At 34.0% G+C, this 7,895-nt stretch overlaps 2 pseudogenes; both read right to left on the minus strand.

The window, feature by feature from the left end:
* Positions 1-3,932: 3,932 nt before the first annotated feature.
* Positions 3,933-4,749, minus strand: LOC132643944 (F-box protein At3g26010-like; annotated as a pseudogene).
* A 1,552-nt stretch (positions 4,750-6,301) lies between these two features.
* On the minus strand, positions 6,302-7,582 carry LOC132643945 (F-box protein At5g49610-like; annotated as a pseudogene).
* Positions 7,583-7,895: the final 313 nt, after the last annotated feature.

The following is a 7,895-nucleotide window of genomic DNA, read 5'->3' on the forward strand; positions in this document are numbered from 1 at the left end:
GTAAAACATGTTTATGTATGATAATTTAGTTTTGGTCTATTTAAGTATGTAAACAACTCTTCTTTATTTAGTTAATTTCTGTTTTAGCAGTCAAGATGTGTTCTTGTGTTTATATGCCAAGTTCGATTCAGGTTCAGTTAAATATGTTTCTGCGTTAACCTGTTTATGTGGTTAAGCATGTTTAGGAATGATTGTTTAGTTTAGTTTACTTTAAGTAAGTAAGTACCTTCCTCCCCTTTTCTGTCTAGTTCTATTTAATCTCTGCTTGTTTGCTTTGTTGCTATTTGCTTCATTTGTGTTTAGTTTGCATATGATCATTGTTAGTAATTGGTCTGAATATGGTTAGTATGCTTCATGCCTTTACTGTGGTTATTTCTTTGATGGAGTTTAGTATGATTTAATGATCTTGTAGGTTGACTACTTGTTAATAGTAGTAAGCATGATTTAGCAATAGATATCTAGCATGCTAGGTTTATTTTGAGATGATGTGGGTATGGTTAGACTGAAGATATGTTAATAAGGCTGATCAACATTTTAGATTCAGCTTCAGTATCTTCAAATATATGCTAGGGCTCTGCTGAATTCCGAAAGTATATTTGAGGTTCCTTATTGATAAAACATGCTAACTGTATGCTATGTGATCATTCCCTGTGGAAGTTGAATCTGCCTAAGCTTGCTTCTGAGCATTGTATGAATCATATGAGTATACATCCTTAGGGATATTCATTTAAACCTGTATGAATGTTGAAGCTGCTACATCTAGTTAACATGTTGGAATGGGAATGCCAAATACCTGTTCATTTGATTACATATTTGAAACATGTCAAGACATCTGGGTATTCCCTCTGTTCCAGTTAGCTGCTGCTCGTAGGCTTTTAAGAACCGTAGTAAATTACTCTAAATCCTAAATCTCTTTAAGTTTCGGTCTAGACTGTCGCTGCTTTGATAAACTCATTGTTATGGCTTTGTTGTTTTGTTTGCTGAACTTTAAAAGAAAGAGCAATTTTAACAGAGATGGGATTTGAATCTTAAAATCATTGAAAAAGAATCATCTGGTCACTAGGACCATTTAAAGCCTCTGTCTTTCAAAAACATAACTGATTGCCTATCCTTTGCTCTTTTCTTTGATTTATAGCAAGTGTAAGTGTTGAATTTATCTATGCATTTCTTGATATCATTTTGAATCTAGCTAAGACTTGATGTTTGTTCTGTTACCATGCCAGAATAATTGAACTTGTCTGCCTTTGTCCATTCTTGAGATGCCATGATATAGCTATCACCCTGTAGTACTCATTTGATTTCTTTTAATTTGTTTGAGTCTGTGGTCATGGTTGATGGTCATACTCCTATAGACAAGTTAAACATACCTCTTTTCATTTTAGTGTGCATACTTGACACATCTACCTAAGTCTAGCTATATTTGGCTTAACGATTGGGGTTAACTACCATTTGCTGGATATAAGATGCTTCTCTTTGAGTTAAGTTTGTCATTGAATTTTAAGGTACACCCTTACCTATCATTTTTGTCCTCTGATTCCATGTACCTATTGCCTATACTTTCTTCTGCTATTCAATGTTACCTGCTCTTGCTGAGACTCTAAGTCCACTCATGAGATGGTCTTTGCCTGGTTTGCCTTTGCTTGTCCTTAGTAACTGCACAGCTCTCCCTTTTGCCTTGCTTATAGCTGCTGTTACTGCTTGTCTTTGCCCCTTCGAAGGGGTATGCGTTTGACTGGTGGTTACTGTTTTGTGTCATTAAAGCCTCTCCTGAATGTGTAGTACTATTTGTGCATCTTAAAATTTTCGGTTCTATGTATTGTTGTTAGAATAGCAGCTGACTATGATATTTATAGGCCTATCACTCCCTCCTCTGTTTTGGAATCAGGGAAATATAACTCAGAAGTTAGAAACACTTTTTTTATGAAAAAGGATGTGGTGCTTAGTGTTCGTTTAAATCTTTAATGAAGGACCAGATTAATACTATTTTGAGATGAGTCACAAAGCTTCTGCAAAAGGCATGCTGTAGTACTAGACTCAGTTTCTTCTTGATAGGATCTGAGATTCAAAAACTCACATTAGTGTTGATGATGAAAGCTTATCAGAAAAGCTTGAATGAGACTTCTGTTATAAACTAAAGAGGCTTCTTCATTTAGTTTTAATAATATTCTTCTCATGCTTATGGCCAATAATATATCTTGTTCGTGGTAAAATGTGCTCTTGATATAAAAGATGAATGTAAAGAAAATAAGTATCTAGCAGAATACCTCGAGAACGAGCTTGGTTCATAAGCGTATATTTATTATCTTTGAGGATGTGATGCTTATTTTTATCTCCTTTTACTTATTCCGTTGAAGATAAGAGTTCCTTATTCTAATCATTTTCTTTCATTTTTATGCATGACCACCGCATACGAGTCCGAGGGACTCGTTCTTCTCCCGCATTCGGAGTTGGGCTACAAGCCCAACGAAATCTTTCCGAGTCATTCCCTATCAGTCCTGTCCGCAGCAGAAAAAAAAATAGACAAACAGAATTTATAGGGCTGAAGCCCAATAGCAGGCAGATCCGCAGCAATATATAGGAAGGGAAATTTGCTGGGCTGAAGCCCGAATAGCAAACAGATTGCAGCAGTCCTAAAATTGGACTGAGCCCATTCAATTTTATTTCAGCCTCTATTTTGTTTTTATGCATTTAATTTGCATTATTTGACTAACCCTTACTTTGTTGTTTTCCTAGCTTAGATGAATTCTAGTAAAATTTAGTGGGTTAGCTTTAGTATAATGGGTAGAATTTAAGAAAGAAACTCGCCATTAGTCCCACACATTTCCTTTTACGTTGAACTATTTATAGCATATATAATATTTATTTTTATTGGAATAATTGATTTGCAAAATAGCATGCCTACATATTTTGGGTTAAAGGAATCATTTTTGTTCTTACTATCTTAGGAATTTCACTAATACGCAAATATAAGCTCAAATATAAGTTTTGAATCAATCACGCATATTTTTAGCTAAGCATAGTTAATAAGAAATAGTAAAAAGGAAAAAAGAAAAACTCACTTTTTTTTGAACCCTATTCATAAGCCTAGATTTTTCTACATTGCTATATTCATATAACATAATTTATTCAAAGATCAAAATTGCTAAATCTCTTCTCAAAGCTATTATTTATGGGAAAATTATCATATTTCCTACAAGTCTTATCTTGAATAGCATTTACTATATTTTCATATAAGGTCTTAGCAACATTTTAAGCTTTATTTAAATAGCATTTAAAATCCTCTTTTATGCAAACTATCTTTTATAAGTTTTATTTCTAAATAGCATTTTATTTAAAGCCTTAGCAATATTTATAAGTTTTATTTAAAATGGCATTCAAAGTCCTCTTTTATACAAATTCTCATCTTAATTAATTAACCTAAGTTTGGTCGGATAACCGTAGTTAACGGATTCTAAAGGATGCCTAATCCCTCCCCTTTAGGATAATATAGAACCCTTACCTAGAATCACACTGATTAAGCAGACTGTTAACGGAGGTTTAGTTAGCTTTACCTTAGTTAATAATTAGGTGTCCTAATTCACCTTAAAATCAATTAGGTGGCGACTCCTAAAAAATAAGCAAAAATAGGAATCTCCAATATGTTGTACTCCTAATTTAACCCGGTTAAAATGGGGTATAACACTGTAGACTATCTAACATGTATTATTTATGTGTACTTCTTATTTCATTTGCTAGCTTAGTATTCTATTTACTTTGAACTTAGATATAGAGAAGATTTTGTGGACTTCTTTTTATTTCAGCTAAGTTCTTTCTAATTTAATCCTTGTTTTTTCTCTATCTTGAGAGAGAAAAAGTAGACGCGAAGAAGAGTGTGGGCTTCGTTTAAAATTCCTACTAAGGAAGTGACAGTCTCGGAAAATACAAGTATAAAGTTAGGATGGATTTAGAAATATAGTACGAAGGGAATGGTCATTGTGTGCAAACATCTTTCTCCATTCATAACTTTTGATGTCTCCTTTTTCCTTACGTGAAAAGGAAAAATGCTTTTTTACACTATCAAAAACAGGGATTAATCGTCCATGACTGTCAGGCCAACAAAATACTCCATCAACAACACCAACCGATGATGATGAATTCATATCCCTAGAAGAGAACAATGGGAAAGGTACATCTTGCTTAGTAGCAGTCCACACATTAGTCTCTGAAGAGAAACTTTCAAATGTTAAACTATATAAGCTATGTAATCTTATTACAGGTATTTCATAGCGAACTATAGTAAATGAGACAGACTCATCTTCATCAACCTTACAAATAAATCCAACGTATGGATCCTCCATAAGAATTCGAGTTTTCGGGACATCCAAACGCTGCCTTATGGCAGGATTGTAAACATAATAAACCCTCTGCCTGCTTGTAAGCTTATTGCCTTAGAAGAAACCCATTGGAAGAAGCAACAACATACACTCTCTCGCCGATAAAATTGATTGATTGATCCAAACTAGTACCGATTACCAAAGGCGCTTCCTTCGAAGAGAAGACGAAACGACTTTGTGAACGATTCTCTACACGGAAGAAACCGATTAGATAGGGTTCAGGCCACCCGAGGCAACAACGGTAAATTTCAGTAATGTACTTTCGCCAGTTCTTTGATACGCATTTAAACCTAGCTAGCGATTTTAAAGGCAACCGATTCAGTATGTTGATTGTGATTTCCTCACAAATAAACAATTTGGATAAACAACATTTCATTCTAATACCGATATCAGGATTATCAAAATACAAAACTATGATTCCAACAAATATGCCTAAAAATGCAACAACTTGACACGTGCCGTTTAAGCCTTACCGGCTCCAATTGGGAAAAGATTAAACACAAGTCGCCACTTCAATTTTCAAACACTTAAACCCTTGCCAGACTCCCCTTTCCTTTCCTTTCATTCATTTTCATCTTCTAGCAAAAGTTCTGTAATAATAAAAATTTTGGTGGATATTTGTAAAAAGGAAAAGGGCCAAAAATGCCTCTGTACTATTCAAAAAGGTTTAAAATGCCCTTATCACCTTTTTTTTAAACTAGTATTCATATCCACGCGATGCGCGACCAATATTAAAAGAAATTAAATAAAGTCTTATTTGTTTTAGCATATTAAATCAAATTATTCCAATTCAATGTACCCCAACAAAATATTTATGAAATCAAAGACGGTAAAGACTTATCATTAGGTATTTATACCAACCTAATAAATGCATGACATATATCTTCATATGCATTCTTATCATTAAATTTAAGCTAATTAATATGCATGTTCACCTTAGTTAATAACTCAACATCATAAATTAACATAAGTTATTGTAAACACCAAATTCAGATAAGTTTTGCCATCAAAGACTGCCTTATACTTATTATGTATTCATTCAAAGAAAAGTATTGATATGCTTTGAATTGAAAGTTGACCACTATATTTTCTGTTCATAATATTTAAAGCTCATTATTATTCTAATTTCTGAATTAAGAGAAATAATAGATAGGATAGTTATAAAATACAGAGCTAGGTATCTCTTCTGAAAATGCAGTCATAAATAGTAAAGTTGCTCTTCTTCCAGCTTTTCAAACTCTATATTCATAGTTCTAAATCAAGATACCATACATATTAGATGCTTTCAAAATGGAAAAAAAAAAAATCCTTAACCAGATTTGTTGACAACTTATTTTATCTTTAAGAAGTGAATTTTTAAAAGTTAAATAACAGTATCCCCTGTAATATTTTACCACTCATTCTTAACCCAATATTTCAATAAATCACTCAGTGATTCCAATAATTGCCATATAACCTCTTTATAAGACCACTCAAATGTTCTTTTGACATCTTTAAGTAGGACTATAGCAAGAAAAGGGTAATAAAAAAAGTTAAGCAACAGAACCTATGGAAAAGTATATTCTGGAATTTCTCATAGTGGAATGATGGGATAATCAATGCTATATAGCATCTTTCTTTAGAAGTACAATTTAGAACTTAAAAAGTCAAACTTGACATTACATTACGAATGATACTAACAATAACTGTGATTTACTTCGCAATAAAGAGAATGTCTAAACTGTGGAGGACTCTTTGGTGCATCTCCGCTCTTTTGTTAGTTACTTGGTGATATTCATATTTTTATTTTTCTCATCATAATTCAAAAGAGTTCTAATATCAAATTCAAATACTGAAGTCTTATTTATATCTAAGTTCAAAATAAATAGAATAATAAGCTAGCAAATGCCATAAGAAGAAGTACATATAAATAATACCTGTTAGCTAGTCTACAGAAGACGCGGCCATTGATGCCCCTCATAAGAAACAAAATTGTAGTGTTTTGTCTTCCGCCAAGCTTCTCTAAAATCATACACAAGTTCTGCAGTACTAGTTTTCAAGTCATAAGAAATAACCTTGCCTCTTATATGCAAATACAAAATGTGCGGAACAGCAGGATGAAAAATCATGTTCTGAATCTTAATACTGCTATAGCCTCCAACTCCCAAATCCTCTGGACATTTTGCAATTAAAGTAGCAACATTTACAACATACTTCCTAACCCATACTACATTATCTCGACTAGGAGAATTACTGAGTTGCCATCCAGTGATGGTTCTCCAATCATTCGATGCAAAACAGAGTTCCCCACCTGATAATCCAAGACCACAACTACTAGGATCGACCTCTATCTGTTCAAGCAACTGCAAAGCCCAAAAATGCTTTTTTACACTATCAAAAACAGTGATTAATCGTCCATGATTGTCAAGCCAATAGAATACTCCATCAACAACACCAACCGATGATGATGAAGTCATATCCCTAGAAGAGAACAATGGGAAATGTACATATACCTTAGTAGCAGTCCACACATTAGTCTCCGAAGAGAAACTTTCAATTGTTAAACTATATAAGTTATGCAATCTTATTACAGGTATTTCATAGCGAACTATAGTAAAGGAGGCAGACTCATCTTCACCAACCTTACAAATAAATCCAATATATGGATCCTCCATAAGAATTCGAGTTTCGGGACATCCAAACGCTGCCTTGTAGAAGGATTGTAAACATAATAAACCCCTTGCCTGCTTGTAAGCTTATTGCGTAGAAGAAACCCATTGGAAGAAGCAACAACATACACTCTCTCGCCGATAAAATTGATTGATTGATCCAAACTAGTACCGATTACCAAAGGCGCTTCCTTCGAAGTAGTGGCGGACCCATGTGCAAATTTTGGGTGCTCCAGCACTCATTAAACTCAGTCACGGAGTGTATAATAGAGCACCCCCGAACTCAAAATTCCTGAGTCCAGCACTCCCGAACTCAAAATCCTTGATCCGCCACTGCTTCGAAGAGAAGACGAAACGACTTTGTTAACGATTCTCTACACGGAAGAAACTAATTAGATAGGGTTCAGGCCACCCGAGGCAACAACGGTAAATTTCAACAATGTACTCTCGCCAGTTCTTTGATACGCATTTAAACCTCGCTAGCGATTTTAAAGGCAAACGATTCAGTATGTTGATTGTGATTTCCTCACAAATAAACAATTTGCATAAACAACGTTTCATTTTAATACCGATATCAGGATTATAAAAAAACAAAACTATGATTCCAACAAATATGCCTAAAAAATTCAACAATAGATGCGCCGTTTAAGCCTTACAGGTGCCAATTTCGATTAGTCGGAAACTCGCCACTTTATTTTCATTTTCACCTACTAGCAAAAGTTCTGTAATAACAATTGGCCATAATCATTATGTTTCCTAGATCTTTGGTGGATATTTGTAAACGGAAAAGGCTAAAAAATGCCCTCATTCTATCTATTGGGTTAAAAATGCCCAGAAGTATGACATGGAGTTCCATTAAACAAGTGGCCAATCC

This window comes from Lycium barbarum, chromosome 6 (genome assembly GCF_019175385.1).
Source record: "Lycium barbarum isolate Lr01 chromosome 6, ASM1917538v2, whole genome shotgun sequence".
Lineage (NCBI taxonomy): Eukaryota > Viridiplantae > Streptophyta > Magnoliopsida > Solanales > Solanaceae > Lycium > Lycium barbarum.